General features: G+C 36.7%; 1 protein-coding gene across 2 annotated transcripts in view; it reads left to right on the forward strand.

Annotated features, from left to right (window-relative positions):
* Positions 1 to 20,678, forward strand: part of ADAMTSL1 (ADAMTS like 1) — a 952,161-nt gene that overhangs the window by 242,531 nt on the left and 688,952 nt on the right. The window lies entirely within an intron of this gene.

Consider the following 20,678-nt stretch of genomic DNA (forward strand, 5'->3'; position numbering starts at 1 on the left):
CCCTCTGTCAAGAGCACATCTTTTGCATATTGTGTCACGTGCTGTGCTTCTCTTTCAGACACTGAGTAAATTGGCTCTCTTCACCACCATTCACAAGCCACTTCTTATTGTTTTTGTCATTTACATGTTTTTGGTGTGGGCATTCACATCTTTCTCAAAGCGTATGGCCCAGTATGAGCAGGAATGGCGGTGGAGGCTCCCAATGGTACTATAATACATTGTCATATGGTTCATATATTGGGTTTTTCTTCTCAGTAAGCCTGAATATGCAGAGCCTGCCTCTGCATATGTAATGTAAACATTTTCCTTGTTTGTTTACAGCTTTCTTTGTGATCTACTATGGACCTACATGTTGTCACTAAGTTTGAGTTTTCCTTCTTATGAACAACATCTTGCAATTATATCTTAATTTTGTCCCATTTGCTGTTATGTGAAATCCAAAATATTTTAGCTCATATTGAGTTTGATTTATGCAAAGTCCTGGTAAGTGCTGCTGTGTAGGTACTACATGAAAACTTCATAAACAAGTCTAATTATTATATCATTTTTGCCGTAAAGGAAATTGAATAATATGAACTAATTATGGACATAATGGAATTGTCACAGTAGTTCTACTGAAACCAATTTTTGTCACTTGATAAGCATCAAAGGGTGTCATAAACATTATTGTTACTACCTAGTATTACATTGATTTCCATTAAAATGAAAAGTGTACATGCTGTTGAATTTCCTCAAAGGTAATTTGTAATTACCTTTTAATAATTATAATTAGCTTACTCATAGTAATTGAGTGGGTGGAGGCATTTTACCTGTTTTATCTGAAAGAGGAATTACCTACCAACACGAGTAGTCACTCCACAAAGCTGGAGTTTTACAAGAAAAAGAGGGGAAACAAAGAAAACTTCAAAGCTTCTCCACTACCAGAAGCTACTTCAGTCTCCCAATAAGTGTGTGAAGTTCTAACAATTTCTGTGGAAGGCGTGTCTCCATACGTGAGAGCTTCATTTGGCCCACAGATAGAAAACTTTGAAAGTGTAACTTTATTTCCTAAATCAACATTGGAAGATGAGTCGCCATAATCTCTGTTTGTCTAGGGGAAGAGTTCAGACATGAGTTGCTACTCGTATTAGTAACCAGAAAGGTGGAATTCCCTTTCATGCCCCTTATTTATGAGTTTCTGTCTTATTGGGAGGAGGCTCTTCAGCAGAAGGAGAGAATCAACAAGAAACCTTCCTGGTATAGGTCACAAGAATCACTTGACAAAAGCAAGTGGTTGAGAGATGAAAAATAGTTGAGCAGCATACTCTGTTTGTACACACCTATCTGATTTTAAGTATGTCTTCCCTAGTATCCCAAACCTGCCCTACCAGATTAGCAGTTCTGCTCCTTGAAGACAGGATCTCTGTTGATTCTCAGGTCCCTAGGATTTAGCCCAGCACTTGCTTGTGATAAATGCTCATTCGTGTTGAGGGTTTAATCACAAATGAATAGAGAATAGTCGTGGTGAGAAAACCCACCATGCCTATCCTCTATTGCCTTGTTGTTGTTGTTAACATTTTATATTGAAAACACTTCCATCACAGAAGATGCATGAAAAGGGCCTTATAATGTGAACATCCTTCTAAATGCAAAGCGTTCTTGTTAAAATGGTATGAATGACTTCAGTTTTTAATGAGGTGATAAAAAAAATATTTGGGATTATCTGTCATGATGTCTCTTCAAGCCAGTGTATAGGTTTATCATAAGTAATGTAAATTCAGGGATGTTTGCCAACTGGAAATTGATAGTTGTGGAAGTAACAAATGTATCCCCAGCACACAGAGCATTTTGGACAGAAGTAGCATTAACTCTAGGAAACACTATGTCTCACTCCAGGTGAAAGTATTGCTATTCTCTTCTAAGGGCTTTGACTTTTCTTCTCTCACACCCTTTCTTTACTAAAAATTCTTCCAGAAAAAATTTCTTTCAAAAATGTAAATAATTTTTGAAAACCAGAACAGCCTGCCTTATCTGTGACACTCTTTCACCTAAAAACATAATTTATTTTGACCAAAATAAGTGGTCATTTTGACCTTTCAGTGGCACTTTCTCAATCCCTTCTCAACGAGGGCCTATTGGAGTGAATTAACTTTTCATTGCATTAGAAAAACTTTCTAGCTAGCTTCCTCTTAGAGGGCTAATTTCATTCTCTGCACTTTGAGACGCTATTTACGTGAGCCTTTTGTCTAGAAGCCACAGCAGGCAGCTAAACTTCCAATCATTGCCTGAAATTCTGCATGTATATAATTTGCATTGTTTGCAGAGAAGAAATAAGATGTTTGTCAAAGGCTTTTATTCATTATTGAAATAGTCAAGAAACAGATCATGTTGATTTTGATTGTGAGCTGGCTACAAAAACAGGATGATAATTAACAAAATTCATTAAAGAATGAGGTTTCTTCAGTGTGTAATTAGTGCTCACTTCATTTGCCTTTAGCTTTGTGGTAAACACAGTGGTTATTGAAGCCACGATTGTACCTTGGTATAAAAGAGAAGTTACTTAAATATTTATGCCAGTTGAGGGGGTTGAGTGTTCCTTTGAATGACTGGTAAAATAGAGGTGTCTTTTGTGGAATGGAGGTGAGCTTTCACGAGGAGATCTTCAGAAATGCCTACCTTTAATCACAGTGTGTAAAGAGTTTGTTTTTTAGGGCAAGTCATTAATTTGCTGAAACTCAACTGAAATAAAAAATGCAATTGACTGAAAATGATTCTGCTTTAAAGTAAATTATATTTTCTCCATTGGTTGGCTGCAAGGTGGTTAACTGGTGTGGGGCAGTATTGTTTCTACGAACTGAAATATTCACTCAACCAATACATACATACTCAAGTAAAATGGAATATAACTATTTCCATGTATTCTTGAGGGGCTCACCAACCTCCTCCCCACTCCTGTCAATGGAAATGAAATGTTAGAATGGAAGTGCTAGTACCTGAAGATAACTTAATTTGCTTAATTATATTTCTAAACTGGCTACTATTTTAGAATATTTAGTGGACATAAATACAAGGAAAGTAACAATGTGTCAGGAGCATTTGAGTCACTGAAGAATGACTCACTCTTTCATTAGCATCTTCCCACCTGAATTCATTCAGCACACTCCTGACAGAATGTTTAGGAACAAATGTGATCTAATTGCTTCTTCCATAACTGTTTGTGGAATAAAGAGAAGAATGAACTAACATTTAATTGCAAATATACACATGCTCTAAATTGCCTGTAACTTCGTAAAGCTTTATTGATTAGTGACCATTATATTTTTTCTTAACTAGTTTTATGCAAAGGAGAACAGTGCAGTGATTTTGGAGGGGTCAGATGTTTAAAAAAGGTAAGTCATTCCAACTTAATCTTTGTTTTTTGGGGATACTCACAACTATAACTTGAGTTGGCTACCAAAATTCTACCTTGGGCAAATGCATTGAGACAAGAAGCATAGATTTGGTTTATAGCACATTTGCTACTTTGAGTTATATGATATTACAAAGAAAAAATCAGAACATCCTACATAGTTTGTAAAATCTGTTACCCTGTGGGGTTTTTAAGTGTTATTATTTGCCTGTATTTTACAAGGCTTACCTAATGTATCATGTCTCTACCAGTAATGAACTATATACATAAAAAATGCTTTAAGTTTCGCACATAAATATTTCATATAACTTCACGTTTTCTGATTTTACTTTGTATTCTAAACTAATACTCTAAATCATTTCTACATTTTTATGGAAAGGAAAAAGGAAGCTGGGGAAGGCCGGATATGCACCAAGCACTTTACTAAGGGGTGTATATGTATTTCTCAGAACAACCTGAGGTAGACAATAAATATCTCCATTTTGCAATATAGAGCTATTTAATGAAAAATGGAAAAAATATATTGGAGAAATATAATTTTAGAAAGATACCACTTACAGTAGTAACAAAACTATAAAAACTGAAGTCTGAAAGAGGTACAAAATGGAGTATTAATGAATAACTCAAAGATATAAAGTTAATTAAGACCACATTATTTACTTGTGTACACATGAAGCCTATGGAACCAATAATTAATTTTATCTCAGAAAGGCAAAAGAGATTTAAATAAGAGAAAGAGAAAAGAGGAAGGAGAAAGAAAAAGCCTGGATTGTTTTAAATAGCAAACTGTTTCCATTTTTTATTGTTTGAAATGGTAAACTACTGGTTAGCAGGCAGCTCTCAGAAAGGCCAGCCCATGCTCTGTCCTGGAGAGACTGGATGGGTCACATAGGGATTCTCTAGGAGAGCTGGGCGTCTAACTGTGGTGGACACATGACAGGCTTTCTCTCTACTGTGATCATCAGGTTTCTCTGTTAGTGTCTCCATTTCATTATACCAGGAATACATCATCAACCTTATCAAAATTCCTCAGGATAGATGATAAATGTTTACTGAAGGATTACGGGATCTAATAAATGGAGAGATATAAAATGTTCATGAATGGGAAGTGTTAATGTCATGAGGATGCCAATTTCCCCACAAATTAGTCCACATATCTAGTATAACTAGAATGATTTTGAAGAAGAAAAAGATGAGTGTTGCTCTATTTGCTACAAAGCTATAAGAATTAAAAGTGTGGTATTAGAACATAGATAGACAAATAGAACAATATAGATAAGTAAAGAACTTATAAATAGACACACGTAAAAAAGAAATTGGTATATCACAGATGTGCTGTTAGAAATAATTGCTAAAGGATGTAATAAATGGTTACACAAAAACAAATTTCAGACAGATTAAAAGTCTAAGTGTGAAAAGCATGACCTTAAAACTTAAAAACAAACTTGTATAAGAATTTACTTAACTAGGACATAAAAAGTGCAACCTGTAAAAGAAAATATTGATACTTTAAATTATATTAACATTTTAATGCCATAGAAATTTAATATGCCTAAAAATGTCATAAACAAGGTAAAAGGACAAGACACAAGCTGGAAGATATTCTTTGTAATGTACATAACTGGCAAAAAATTATGTAATATTTGAAGAACTTCTTGACTTTGGATATTAGCCCTCTGTCAGATGGATAGATTGCAAAAATGTTCTCCCATTCTGTAGGTTGCCTGTTCATTGTGATGATAGTTTATTTTGCTGTGCAGAAGCTCTTTAGTTTAATCGGATCCCATTTGTCTATTTTGGCTTTTGTTGCCATTGCTTTTGGTGTTTTAGTCATGAAGTCTTTGCCCATGCCTATGTCCTGAATGGTATTACCTAGGTGTTCTAGGGTTTTTATGGTTTTAGGTCTTACATTTAAGTCTTTAATCCACCTTGAGTTAATTTTTGTATAAGGTGTAAGGAAGGGATCCTGTTTCAGCTTTCTGCATATGGCTAGCCAATTTTCCTGACACCATTTATTAAATAGGGAATCCTTTCCCTATTGCTTGTTTTTGTCAGGTTTGCCAAAGATCAGATGGTTGTAGATGTGGAAAACATCATTCCCACCAAACTAACACAAGAACAGAAAACCAAAGACCACATGTTCTCACTAATAAGTGGGAGTTGAACAATGAGAACACATGGACACAGGGAGGGGAACATCACACACGGGGTCTTGTTGGGGGGTGTGGGGCTGGGGAGGGATAGCATTACGAGAAATACCTAATGTAGATTTCGGGTTGATGTGTGCAGCAAACAACCATGGTACGTGTATACCTGTGTAACAAACCTGCACGTTCTGCACATGTACCCCAGAACTTAAAGTATATATATAAAAAAGAACTCCTAGAGATCATTCTTAAAAAGATGAACAGCCCAATAGAAAAAAATGAATCATTAGAAAGAGACGTGGATGGCTAATACACATGGAAGAGGTGCTCAGCCTTACTCATCATAAGGGATTTATGAATTAAAATAACAGAAATAGCACTTCATACTATCAGATGGGCAACAAATTGGAAGAACCAACAAAGGCAATTGTCAGTGAGAAAGTAAGGTTATAAGAAGCACTCCTATACTGCTGGTGGGAGCATAAATTGGTATAACCACTTTAAAGAACAACTTGGCAATGTCTGTAAAGTTGAATATATTCATGTCCTAAATCCCAGCAATTTCACTTTAAAACCCACCTTAGAGAAGATCTTACACTTACATTCAATTAAATATTGAATGTTATAGCCTAAAAATGAAAGAAATCATGAATATCCATCAGAAGGTAAATGGGAGAATGACCTATGGCTTATTTATACAATAAACACTATATAAATAAATAATAGATCTACATGTATTAAAATAGATAGATTTCAAAAATAAAATATTCGGGGGAAGGGATACCATTTTATAATATGGTATCATTTGTTCTCATTTTAATGTTATATAAATCTTTATTAGATTTCATTTAGAGAAAATATGTGTAAAGACAGGTGCAAAAAATATGCTTCAACTTTGGGATGTTCGCTAACCTCTGTAGGCAGAGGAGGACAGATAATTGGTTGGGATGCTATGCATAGTACACTTTAGCCCTATCTATAATATGTTACTGATTTTTTTAAATATAAAATGTTTCTATTTGTTTAAATGGCTAGTGGTTGCACACATATTTGCTTCATTATTTCAGTGTGCTTTAATGACTGAGATATTTTACAATGCATGTATAATAAAAACTTGGGATAATATCTGGCAAATAGCACAAAATAAATGGTAACTGTTTTTATTAGCAGTGGTTGAACTGGAAAATCACTGAAACAAAGTGACAAAGCTCGGTGCCCAAGATTTAATATATTTTTGCCTCATGATATAATTAAGCAATAGTCAAAAGTATGATAGCAGAACCCAACATCATGGGGCCTCCTATGAGTTCATGAACTGTACCTCTAGTAAATAATGTCAGGATGATGAATCTCAGTAATGAAGGAGAGGGACTATTTTTTTACACTTGACCTTTGGAATTAATGAAAACCATTATCCTTTAAGGGAAAAATAATTCTTTTTTCTTTATCAAGTTCTAATTTCCTTACAGCTTACACAGCCCCTATCTTTTATTTATGAGCTGTCCACCATTTGCTAGGATTCTGCCATTTATTCCAAACAACAAATAGATACCAAGATTAATTATCTAAAAGACACTGGAAGTAATAAAATGTGAAGCATTAAAGCCCCAACACTAATGCAGACAGATTTTTAGGATCAAACAACCTCTCAAATTTAGAGTAAAATTTGGTTTAAAAAATGTTAACATTAGTTGGAAATACATAAATAACATGTGTGAATTTTATGACTCTTTGGGGGGCATTTTCATGTTTCGTATTGTGAGGCCCTTCCCAAAGAGAACTTTGTCAATAATGGTGAAATTTCAGTATTACAGAAATTCTTGCTAGGCATGAACTCCAACTTTTTTTCTTTAGGTTAGTATTCAAATTCCTGAGATGGTCACCACTTAGAGTTAATATTAAGCAAACTAGAACACTCTGAAATGAATGATGAATATCACATATCTTTAGTATAGTTATCAATGTAAGGAGATGAATATTTGCTGCTCAACTTCAGAACTGTCTTAATAAGCATAAGCATAAGACTTAAATTATACCTCAGAAAACCACTTGAGGCACCAAAGAATAATTTGTTGCTTCCCTGTACTAAATGTCCTTAATATAAAGAGCAAGTTCACCTTATGGAAGGACAACTGTCTTTCCAAGGAGTCCCTTAGTTGTTTGTAAGGTAATGCTGAAGCTATCAACCTGTGCATTGAGTTTAAATGCCTATCCTAAATAGACCATTTATGACTTAGTCATGTGTGGAGGCACCATCCATCAGTAGTGGAAGGCAGCTGAAGAGGCGTGGTTGGGGATTCTTCTAGTGGTTGAACAAGGTCATTTGGCATCAGAGGTCTGCACAGAGGGGTGCTGAGTAGAACTGGAGTAGTCAGACAGCTTTCTGGAATCACATGAGCAAAAGTCAGATATCTGATACCTAAATTTAAGAAAATATGAGAGGATATTTTGGGCTGTGAGCAGTGACAAAATGTCCTTTCGATGCAGCACACCTTCTCCTAGAATTTTAAAATTTTCTAATATGGATAGACATGATTTTTTTTTTTTTTTAGTTTTTAGAGTTAGTGCTATTTCAGAGTACGTAGAAATTTGCATCTTTAAACTAAAATTGTAATCAGGCTGACCAACTGAAGTAAAACACTAACAAGACATTATTTAAATAATAATATTATTGAATTGTTGCAATTTCTAAATACTCATTTTAAAATTTATATCCTCTTTTCCCTGGTTGTTGATGGTAATTTTTAAGTAAGAGAACATTGTAATAATTTTGTTAAATTTAAAAAATGGTAGCCTTATTACCCAATGGAAAGTTTCCAAAAGGAGAACAATTTAGTTTTGTGTGTGTGTTATTAAGTTCAGTTTCAACTTGAGGTTGACAAGGAAGAAAATGAATACTAAAAAAAGAATTAAAGATCTATATTATTTAAACATATAGATGTGACTTTTGCTAGGAGAAAATGTCTGTAATTAAATTGCAACACCAACATTGAAAATATGGGATTTGGTATCAAGGTGTCATTTATAGAGGTTAAAACTTGAGCAGGGTTTGTGTTGTTGGGTTGTAGCTTCATTTCCAACTGGCTGTGAGACTTTAGGCAAGTCATAGAACTCTCTAAACCTTGTCTTCTTGACCTTTAAAATAAACGTGTTCTGGATGATCTTGAACCCTAAGATACTGTGTTTCAAATTTGATATTTAATGGAAACTTTAAATTCTTAGAGTTCTTCCTAGTAGACTCAACTTCCTTCCCAGTTCTCCACAAACATCAACTGGCTGCCCATCCATTCTACATACACTGTGCACTTATCTACATAATATTGGTAACAAATAAAATGCACTTTGCTCTTGACACAGTGGGTACTTGTACGCCAAAGCCCATTATGTGTTTTTGGAATGTCATATTCCTGAAACACAATTTAACATCAAAACACCTTAGTCTGATTCCTGCTTAACTCTAACCTTGCTTCTGACAATATCTATTTAGAACTTCTTAGCTCCAACTTGCTGAGACCACTTTTTGTTTCATATCATATTAACAGTTCAGTGCTTTGCTCACAGGACCTCTTCTGCCTGGTATGTCTTCCTTCCCTCCTCTCTAGACTTTCCTTTCTTAACTCAATACGAGTCCTACCTGCTCCAGGAAGCCAGCTCTCATTCTGGTCCTCAGGTTGGGCTTCTCTCTCCAAGCTCCTATGGGTCTCACTATCTTTGCTCATGGAACCAGCTCGTGGCATGCCTACTCAGGCTGCCTGAAAGACCCTACACAGATACAGAGAATCCTTGACTCAGACTGAGGGGCCGTCTAGTACCAGGCTCTTACTCTTCAGAAATCATCTTCCAAGAAGGGAATTTTAGTCCAAGTCTGGGAAAAAAAAGCAGGTATATTGAGATTTCAGAGGGCAGGATTTAGGGAAGGGGCTAAGAAGAGAGAATGCAAGAAAAGGCAAACAAAGGTTTGGCTAGAGGTGCAGTTGGACACAAGGCAATTAAAAAAATTCATACTAGGAAATAAGTCTGTGGTCTTGTTTCAAGAATGTTGTCAATTTGTTGTAGCATGCTGCTGGGGACTGAAACCTTCCTACCTTGCAACTTTACTTATCTTTTTATACATATAGATCATTTTGCCCTAGCATATTTTTAAGCAAGGAATATGTTTCACAATACTTTGTTTTTCCAGCACATGGAACAGAATCTTAAGCAGAGTAAAAATAATAACATAATAACAACAATAGTAATAACAATTAAAATGTTAACAACAGTAATGAGAGTACATATCATTTATTGATGCCATAGTGATAATAACTATATTAATAACAATATTGGTAACAATAACAATAATTATAGTTATTGACTATCATGATAGTAACTATCATTTATTACCCTCTTCTGTATCAGGTGCTGCCTTAAGCACTTTGCATACATGTCTTCATTAATCTTAGAGACAGGGTAACATTTTCCTCTTGTAATGGAAGAAGAAATGAAAAGCAGTTTTTCCGGGGTCACAAAGATCTGTTACTTACATTGTTAAAATGATGCAGTTTAAAGAATACAGGAATTCAACTTAACAACCATTTACTGAGCATCAACTGTATTCAACACAGTAATATAGGTACTAATGGGATACAAAAATGAGTTAAATAATTTATACTCTCTAGGAGTTCTGAATGTTAACATTTTAATTCTGACTGTTGGGATATTTTTGTTTTTAGGTCAGTTCACTGGGATAATGGCAAAGTACTTACATTGCAAGTATCATTAATTCAGGATCTCTCATCCTCTTAATAAGAAAATCTTCAGAAACAGCACTTGATTTTTTTAAAGAAGTCTTAAACTCAGTTACATATGAAGCAGGTTCGGAGGAGCTGATGAGCACAGAAAATTTCAGATAGACATTATTATAGTTTGCAGTTATATTCCCACATAGGGCTATTGCTTTGCACACTCGATTGCCTTTTGATGGATTTGAGCATTGACATATGTATGTTTAGATGGTTTCCTGACTCCAGTTAGAAAGTACAATTTAGTAAATTGGTTTGAATGTAGGACCAGTTACCAGTGCTGGCCAAGTTTCTATAGGGACTGTTCACCTTTATGTATTACATATGCCCCAAAGAATGAATGAATGTGTGTGTGGAGAATGTGTATAGGAAGCTAAGTAAGTTGTTGAAAACTATGGTATTCTGTGCTGGGCACCAATCTGGTATAATTCTTATTAATAGCAGAAGAAATTGGCCTCAGTTTTTTATGGACCCTAACTTCCTGGCAATTAATAGTGCACGACACTGATGGGAATATGGCTAAAACATTGTGTCATTTAATATTAAGTCCATTGTGTGTGCCTGAAACTTCCCGTGACAGTGGCATAAAAATAGACATTTGTTTTTTCCTTATGTAAAAGAAACTTTCCAGAGATAGAAATGTCAGGTCCAGTATGATCAAAGGTGCTAGAGATGCAGCTTATTCTACTTTCCTTCTGAATCATCCAAGCCTCCTATTTGCAAGGATACTTGGTGATCCAAAATGGCACCAGAACTCCAGTCATTACACCTATATTCCAGCCAGTGAGAAAGAGGAAAGGACAAATGGAGAAAAGGTGCATATTAGGTGGCTCGTAAGAGATTTTCCAGTTGCTACCCCTCACTTTCTTTTTACATCTCATTGGCAAGAATTTGGTTACATACCCATGCCTAGGTGCAGGGAAATCTGGGCAGCTATACAGCTAGCTTAAGGAAGAAGGGACAATGGGTATTGGAGTGAGCAGCTAACAGTCTCTGCCACAGTGATATAGTAGGTGAAACAATAATTGAATCAAATCCCCCAAGTTTGCATGCTGAATACAAAATTCACTTGCCAATGACTTTAAGATTTTTGGTAGGTGATGAAAATGTTTTAGAATTAGATAGTGGTCATGGTTACACAATATACTAAAAACTGCTTAATTGTATACACTTTGAAGGATGACTTCTATGAATTACATACTGGTTTTCAAAAAGAATCCTGTGGTCTATACAGTTTAAGAAGGGAAAACAAAGACTCAAAAATGTTATTCTCCAGAATATAAAGACAATAGCTTAAAAAAGAGTGGAGGCTCTCCCAACATGTCTTATGGCTCTGTTTATATAAGGAGAAATGCTCCCACACTAATACTGCATGCCTGATGCTGGCGTGTAAGGCAAAGTGAGAGAGAAATGGTTCAACTGCAGAGTGGCAGGTGGTGATAATAATAGTGATGAACACAGCAGCAGCACATATTTATTATTTATCGGACACTAACAAGTTATGAATGTGACAGTTATAATGGCAGACATTTCAGATCATATCAGAAATAATCTTATGAGAAAACTGAGGCACTGACTGATTCACCACCTTGTCAAGGTTACATGCTTTGTAAGTAGTAGAATGTGGGTTCCAATTCGGGCAGCCTGATTCCACAGTCCATACTCCTGATTGCTATACTGTGCTATATGTTGCCTCTAAACACTGAAGCAGGACCCACGGACTCTCATTTACAAGTAAGGAAACTGAAGCTGAACAAGCTTAAATATCTGGCTCTAATGATCATACAGCTAGTAAGAAGGTGTTGCTGGGTTCAAAACTAGACCTAGATGATTCTAAAACCATTGATTCTTATATGTTACTGCCTGCCAGGTAATCAGACTTTCTCTTACTGCCGAAAGTGTCCTCCCCAACTGATCTTTGATAGAGGAGCAAAGGCAACACAATGAAGCAAAGACAGTCTTTCAACAGATGGTGCTGGAACAACTGGATGTCCATATGCAAAAAATTAAATCTGGGCACAGACCTTACAACCGTCACAAAAATTAACACAGAATGGATTATGGACCTAAACAGAAACACGAAACTAAAAAACTCTTAGAAGATAACATGGGAGAAAACCTAGATGACATTGGGTATGGCGATGATGTTTTATATAGGACACCAAAGGCATGATTCATGAAATAATTAATTAATAATGAAGACTTCACTATAACTAAAAACTTCTGCTTTGTAAAAGATAATGTCAAGATAACGAAAAGGCAAACCACAGACTGGGAGAAAATATTTGCAGAAGACATTTGAAAAAGGATTATTATCTAAAATGTACAGAACTTAAAAACTCAACAATAAACACACAATCCAGTTCAACCATGGGCCAAAGACCTTAACAGATACCTTACCAAAGAAAATATACAGTTGGCAAATAAGCATATGAAAACATGCTACACATCATATGTCACCAGGGGGGGATGCAAATTAAAACAACAATGAGATACCACTATACATCTATTAGAATGGTCAAAATCCAAACACTGACATCACAAAATGCTGGTGAGGATGTGGAAGAACAGGAACTCTCATCCATTGCTGGGAATGTGAAATGGTACAGCCAGAGCCACTTTGGAAGACAGTTTGGCAGTTTCTTACAAAAGTAAACATACTCTTACCATACTTCCCAGTAATCATGTTCCTTGGTGTTTATCCAAAGGAGTTAAAAACGTATGCCTCCACAAAAACCTACATACAGATGTTTATAGTAGCTTTATTCATAATTGCCAAAACTTGGAAGCAACCAAGATGTCTTTCAGTGGGTGAATGGATAAATAAATGAATATATGCAATGAAATAGTATTTTGCACTGAAAAGGAATGGAAGAAACTTAACTGTGTATTACTAAGTGAAATAAACAAATTTGAAAAGGCTACGTACTGTATGATTCCAACTGTATAAGGTTGTCAAAGGGCAAAACAATGGAGACAGTAAAAAGATCAGAGGTTGTTAGGGGTTAGCAGAAAGGGAGGCATGAATTGGTAGAGCATAGATTTTTAGGGCAGTGAAAATACTCTAAATTATACCATAATGGTGGATTCATTATATGTTTGTCCAAACCCATAGAATGCACACAGCAAGAGTCAACACTAGTGTAAACTGTGGACTTTGGGTAATTATGATGTGTCAATGTAGGTTAATCAGTCTTAACAGATGTACCATTCTGGTGGGGGTGATACGGGGAAGGCTATGCATGTGTTGTGTTAGAAGGTGTATGGGAAATCTCTGTATGTTTCTCTTCATTTTGCTGTGAAACTGAAACTGCTTTTAAAAAATAGGCTTTAATTTTTTTACATTGAAAAGGTTTGCCATGTGTTGCTAATCTGTTAGTAGATGCATTTGTCTCACAGATTTGTTTTTATTTTTAATAGCAAAAATAAAGTGTCAAAACCACCACTGACAACAGTGTCCTCTGATTTGGAGGAAAAAATAATCTTTTAAGGATCTGGGGATTTTTATAATATATACTTAAAATTAGGCCTGGTGCAGAGGCTCACATCTGTAATCCCAGTACTTTGGGATTAGGGACTTTGGGATTGGGACTTTGGGATTAGTACTTTGGGATTAGCGATAGTACTTTGGGACTAGGAGTTTGAGACCAGCCTGGGCAATATATAGTGAGACCTAGTCTCAAAAAAAGAAAAAAGAAAGAAAGAAGATTAAAAAAAGAGATAAATTTGGTTATAATTATTAAAGGGCTTCTGTAAAGTAAGACTGGACATATTTCATTTTAGGAGTTCCTTGTTCATTTTTACACTAAAAGGCTCTCCTGGGCTAATTGACATGATATTAATTTAAAAGCCACACACACAGACACACAAACACATGTAGGCGTGGCGAGGAAGATGACCTGCCACACAAGACTTGCTTTTAATTAGATATTCAAAGCACATCTTTCCTTTGACAAACCTAATGTGATGCAGTAAGACAAATTCCTTTTATTTCATTTTTGCCTCCAGATGATCCCATGTGGTCCTGCTAAGTATATGGCTTACTTTCGACAGGCATAGCATCTTTTTAAAAAACTGGATTGAAGTTGTTTGCAATTTTCTGACCATTTGGGGTATAGATGTTTATTGCACTCTTATTGCTATGATTGAACAAAACACAGGAATCTGAACAGTTCATTCTTCAAGGGCAATTTAAAGCTCAGGCAATCCGACCTCAGAGCGGGAGAAATACTCCCTTTCAAATTGTGTGTACATGGAGTTATTCTGCACATAATTGGTGTATGTGATAGATGCAACACACACTAAAACTTGAAGGAGTAGGATGTTTGGAGGTGCGTGTGACATATCTGATTCTGTACTAGTACTTATTCTGTGAATATGTAAGAGCAAACATAGGGCAAAAATTGTTCAAATATAGCAATTATAAAACCAAAAATACACACAGGGACACATGAGCTCAACAAAAATATAACAGAAGGATGGTTTTAATGGGAAGACATTAAGACTCTTTACCTGGCTTGTTAAATTTCATCATCCCTGAAGAAACATAATTTTGTTGAATACTTTAAAGAGTGTGTTAAAAATTTATATTTTAGAATTTAGAATTTTATCTAAATACTGATGTGGTGAGTGCAAATATCACAGTCACACTCTCAGGTGTGCAAAAGGGTGACTTTGTTTCCTTTTGGTGTTCAAGTTATTTTCTGTTTTACCCCATTCCTCACTTATTGCAGGAAGTTACTTTAGTTCATTCCAGGCGAATTGAATCTAAATTAATGACTTGGGTCCAGGATCGTGTCTTTGTTGTTTATGTACCCTCATTCTCTGGGGAGCTTGTGTAAATGCCGCTGCAGAGAACAAGGAAAAGGTGCTTGGATCTAACCTGGCCTCACACTCAAGGTGTTAACTCATCCCAGTTGTCTTCAGCACTTGCATGGCAACTTGGGGTAGAGAGAGAAGAAGCATCTTGGACCTGCTGCCAGGCCACTAGACTTGCTACTACCTGCCTGCTGAAGCAGGGTATTTCCCTGACCCCTTTCCGGGACGTGCAACAAGGGTGCCTGTTTACTTAGCCTACCACTCTCAACTCCTTGTGGGAGGGCACACACAAGTCAACGAGGTGGGAACTGGAGTACACAAGCACTGGAACCACTTGGCCGCTTCAGTGCCAGCAGGAGTGAACTCTGTGTGGGCCCTGCAGCAGCATTCAGATTGGTGTGTCTGCAACCCACAAAATCTCAGAGGGTGTGTACAGTGCTTTTAGCACTGCTGTCTGTGAAGGGCTTAAGTGTTAACAGCTCAGTGGGCTGTTTGCCTTGTTGCGTGGGGTGGCTGCCCTCCACCAGCGAGGGCAGAGGGCCAGTGTGGCAGCCTTTTGTATCTGTCCTCCTGGCTCCTGAGCTCTTGTCCAGCATCCATGAAAAATGAGGTCTCATGAATGAATTGAAGGATGGTAAGTGCGGGCGATTTTATGGTTGATGAAAGTGGCTGTCAGTGGGGAGGGGAGCTGAAAAGGGGATGGAGGGCAGGAAATCTTCCCCTGAAGTCCAGCCGTCTCCAGCCAGATTGTTCTCCAAAGTTGTGCCATCAAGTTGTCCCTCTGAAGTCAATCTGCTTCTCTACAACATCCAGCCATAGTCCAGATGTCCAGCTGCTTCTCTCCACCAGCTGAGTCTGGGGTCTTTATAGGCACAGCATGTAGGGTGGGGCAGGACCATCAGTGGTTTAGGAAAAGGTGACACTCAAGCAGGAAAACAGGGATAGAAGTTCTCACTTTGGGCTGTGGCCTCAGGCTTCTTGGCTTGAAGGTGGGTCTTCACCAGGATCCTGCCTACCTAGATGGTAGAAAATGATGGCCTGTCTACCTAGAATTTCTCTGCCTCTTGTTGCTATCATTGCCAAGGAGCAGCCATATCCAGCAGGTTCCTGGTGGGAACTATACAGGCTTTATCAGTGTGAGCAAAGAGTCTTCTGGTAGACAGGCCATCATTTTCTCTTTCTCTGATCATCTGAGTGTATCTGTAGCCCATAGGATACTTTAGATGCTTCTCTCCAGCCATAGGAAACCAGAGTTGAGGATGTGGATGTGCGTTTGAAGTCTCTTGCTCTTTTATGCCTAGTACATATGTAATGCCACCATTTTCACAGTTCCACTGCGTGGCTTGGAGGACTTTTCTGTGAAGCCTGATATCCACTTCCTCTAAGACAAAGTAGATAATGTATTTTCTTTTCTGAGATTCCCAAACATAAAACTTAAAGTAAGGGTACATGCTGCCCATTTCCCCTATGTAAGGACTTTCTGGTGGATGGGAAGGGCATATAGTTTCCAGACATGTGTATTTATCTTGAATTTTCTCTGCATTCTACCTACCTAGCTTCTATAGAAGATTCTCGTCATGTGGAAGTAGTCGGGAGAAGGGTACATGTGGGGAAAAAATTGTATGCTAGATCTCATCTACTGTTAAATGTTTTATCTTTTACCTGAATTTCAGCATTTGAATTTAGAATTCAATAATTCAACGTTTTTGTGCCCTGGCCTGGTCTGCTAATCTCTCACTTGGGGTTAATGGTGACCCTCATATCTTTTGGATCAAATGGGAAAAAGTTAGTTAATATCTCAAATAATTATTCTGCCACTCTAACTTATGTGCAACATTCAATAATTTATGTAAAAAAGAATAAACCAGTCTTTATTTACAGATTGGGTGACATTGGACATAACTTTATTATTTTAATTACAGCTTGAAGATTGTTATACTGGTAACTTTTCTATTATTTTGAATTTGCACTGAGAAATTAAATTTTACATAGTTGAAACAAGCACAAACTAATTAAATACCATGACTAGGGAAAGAAGTTTCAACTGTAATTTAAATCTGAGACATTGTTTTTCAGATAGGATTTGGTCATAGAATAAACTCACCCTGTTGTCTTGTTTCCCAGTGCTGTCTAAAAGAGGGAGAGATTATTTCATGATCCAACAGATAATTCCGAAATGTAACAAATGCTGACAGAAGTGACAAGCATTTCATTTTCTTTGAATGGATTCCAAAGTTCATTCCACTTGCTGCATACATTTCTTGTTAGCCAGATAACTGCTCCAAAGAGTGTAAAGTCTGAGAGCAATTGTGGTGTAAAATTGTTATGCACACTAAATACTTTACCTATGACCTCTGCCTCGTGTACTGAAGGAGGGATCAGGAGCTGACCTTCTCATGCCTAGAAGAGGAAACTAATTTAAACAAGTTCCAGACTCGTGGGTACAGTGAAGGAAATATCAATTTTTCTCGTTTGTCTAGGATTATTCAAGTATTTCCTACACATAACTTTTATAAGAATATTTTTTAATCACCAGTATGAAAATTTTCCATAGGCAGTTAAATACCTAAGAGGATATGATAAGAGGGTAGGATTTTTACTTTTTGGAGTGAGTGAAGAAGGGAAACTTTCGCTTTTATTTTGCCTGTTGTCACTGGAATTTCACCATAGCCAAGTGCCTTGTCCTGGCCTACTTCCATGAGTAGGCATTCTTTAGTAACTGAATATTAGCCAGAGATTCACTCAATCCACTGAATAACAAACTCTTCTCATGTAGAAATGACAGTGGGTTGATCAGTATTTTCACAACCCATCTACAGAAGAAAAAAATAGGAGGCAGCAATATTATTTCTTGAAAGTGGTGACCTCTGGCTTGAAAACTCATCCATATATCTAAAAATCACATATTAAATACCTGGACTATTGAGAGCATGGCCAAATTCAGAAAGTAATTAAAATGGCAGTCATAAAAATCACTGTAACTAACTCAGAAAGGCCTTTGGTCTCCTGTTTTGGGTCTATTGTTCTAACTTTGCATTTGATACTAAGCAGATTGATTAATTGACATAGGTTGAATATCCCTTCTGTGAAATGCTTGGCACCAGAAGTCTTTTGCATTTTAGGGCATTTTGGATGTCAGATTTTCAGATTAGAGATATTTAATCACTATGGCTCAAATATTTTAAAGTAGCCCCTGTGATCCTCACCTCCTGGTCTTTATAGCCTGGTGTTCAAAATCTCTTCCCTTGAGTTTGGCCAGGATCTGTGATTGCTTCTAACCAATAGAATATGGCAAAGGTGACAGGATATTATTCCTCTGATGATGTTATATAAGACACCCTCATACTAGAAGACTTGCTTGAGGATCTTGCTCTCCTTCCTACTGGCTTTGAAGAAGCCAACTACCATGAGTTCTACAGACACAGGCCATGAATTCTTCCAACAACCTGTAAACTAAGAAGTAGACACTTCCCCTGATGAGCCACCAGATGAGAACGCAGCCCTATCTGACACTTTGATTTCAGCCTTGCAAAGCACCTGATCAAGCTATGCACACACTCCTGACCCACAGAAACTGTGAATTTATAAATGTGTATTATTATTAGACACTAATTTTGTGGTAATTTGTTATGCAGTGTTGAAAACTAACACAACTGGTTTCTTAAACTATGAAACAAAGACATTGCTACTTAAATCAGGTAGGTATTGATAGCAATGAGAGAAGAGACAACTGACAAGGAGACAAAGTTATCAAGAAATTATTTAAAAAGCACTAGCTGTCTAAATCAATTTGGTATAGAAATGAGTAGCGTTATACATCAGTATAATCTTTGAAAGCATAATTGAGTAACAAATGTGTGCATAATTGTGACTCCAAGTTTACAAGCATTGGTTATGTCATGTAAAATACTTGCTGTACAAGAAGGTAGAAATCTATGTAATACAGTTGGGAAAAAAGTTTCATAATTATTGATGTGGCATTGGATGTGTTTGACCATGGAATGTGGAATAGTTTGAGAATTTAAAATTTATTCTAGGATTAAATGAAGACATCATAAAATAAGTATTTATCATCAAAGAATTACATATCCCTTTCTCACGTTGTGATGTGTCAAAATCTTTATAGACTAGGAAGTAAAGATTTAAAATTATGATAAAAGCTTGAGCTGAGAATTCAAGTACCACTTATTTCTGTGCAGCCTGGACAACTTGGCCTCTGCTACCAAGGAGAAAATATTCCTGGGATTGTAAACAATACAGAATGGCTAATGATGGTTGTGGACCATAGGCTGGCTTTTCCTTAGATTGTAAGGTATGAGAGGAAGGATGTTCTTGGTCTGTGAAACAGCTAGTAAGGAAACAACTATTACTGAGTTCTTATTTTTAAAAAAGCACAAAACTTGAAGTATGTTTCTATAACCTTCCTATAAACTTGCTTGAGGTTTGCTTTCCTTGGTCTTCTCTGCATCTCTTGACATTTGAAGTAGGATGATGTCATGTGAGTAAACGCTGGCAATGTCCTTGATCAGGAATTTGAGGCTTTATTGCCTAGTCTCTGCCCAAACACATCCTAGTCATGTCACCTGCCTGAGACTTCATTTTGCCGATTGTAGAATGGGTATGTAATGCCCCACCATAAAAGTAGACTTTGCATCTCAGTCCCTATGACAGAACTGCCTTAAAAAATTATTGCAATATATTTTGTGATTGGTTCTGATTTAAAATAAAAGTCGCCTAACATGTTTAATGAGATCGGTAGGATGAAAAGTTTGAGCGGGATCTCTTTGCGTAATTTGGAATTGCATTTCACATTTTATAAGGCACTTTTCCTTGCATCCAATCACTTGATCTTCTTGGTTATTGGTCATGCTGGGTAATTATTATTATCATATTGTGCCAGCAGTGCCTACTTATCACTGTACAACACACGCACACGCACACGAACATATATATTATTGACGATAAGGATGGAATTGTCCAGTACCCCATAACAGGTAAATGGTGGAACCAGGACCCAGACCTAAGACTTTCAACCCTAAATCCCATGTCTAACTCTGGAATATTTCAGTGGAAAGATAGCACTAGTAGAAGTGGTCATCTTTTGAGAGCAAAATTGTTTCTGGGTCACCATGCTGCATTGTCATCAGCAAGTGTCATGTGCTGTTCCCAGTAAGTAACTCACATTCGGAGTGATGCAACCCCTCAGTCATGGGTCTAACTAACTTCTCTCTGTTGATGCAGAGTCTAGGCACACAGGGAAGCCCTTGTCATTATCTTCTTTCTAGTAACTACTCTCCATGGAGTACAGTCCTTATAGATGATGGTGAAAACACGATATTTATCGTTGTTCCTGGAACCCTGAAGCTAAATAACTCCTATTTAAGGTATTGTTACTCTGAAAAACTGCGTCAGATTTTAAATGAATTTCAAAGGTATAAACATGACCTGTCCATAGGTTTACATTGGGACTATTCAGTCTTTAAATGATTTATTTAAAGATCTAAAGGGCCTAAATACCCAAATATAGTAAGATCTTGATAAGAT

This window comes from Papio anubis, chromosome 13 (assembly GCF_008728515.1).
Source record: "Papio anubis isolate 15944 chromosome 13, Panubis1.0, whole genome shotgun sequence".
Classification (NCBI taxonomy): Eukaryota; Metazoa; Chordata; class Mammalia; order Primates; family Cercopithecidae; genus Papio; species Papio anubis.